The following is a 319-nucleotide window of genomic DNA, read 5'->3' as shown; positions in this document are numbered from 1 at the left end:
GAGAGTCTAGACTAGAACAGCCCTCCAACTGTCTAGTTAGTGTTACATAAAAAAGGGGGCTAGTGGATTTGTCACTAAGCAGACCTGAGCTAGAATCTCAGCCTGCTATTATTAGTATAATCCCCTGGGCAGATCGTCTCACATTAATTTCTGTTTCCTCATGTTTAAAATATGTAAATAACAACACTTACATAATGGAGCTGTGATGAAATTAAATGTGATAAAGTATTTAGAACACTTGGTTTGATGTATGAAACCTATTAAATTGCATAATAAATGTTAATTCTTCCCTCTTTTCTTTGTATCTAATAAGGGTATG

Source organism: Propithecus coquereli, unplaced genomic scaffold (assembly GCF_000956105.1).
Source record: "Propithecus coquereli isolate 6110/MARCELLA unplaced genomic scaffold, Pcoq_1.0 Scaffold202, whole genome shotgun sequence".
Taxonomy (NCBI): Eukaryota; Metazoa; Chordata; class Mammalia; order Primates; family Indriidae; genus Propithecus; species Propithecus coquereli.
Note: the sequence above shows the minus strand (reverse complement) of the source record.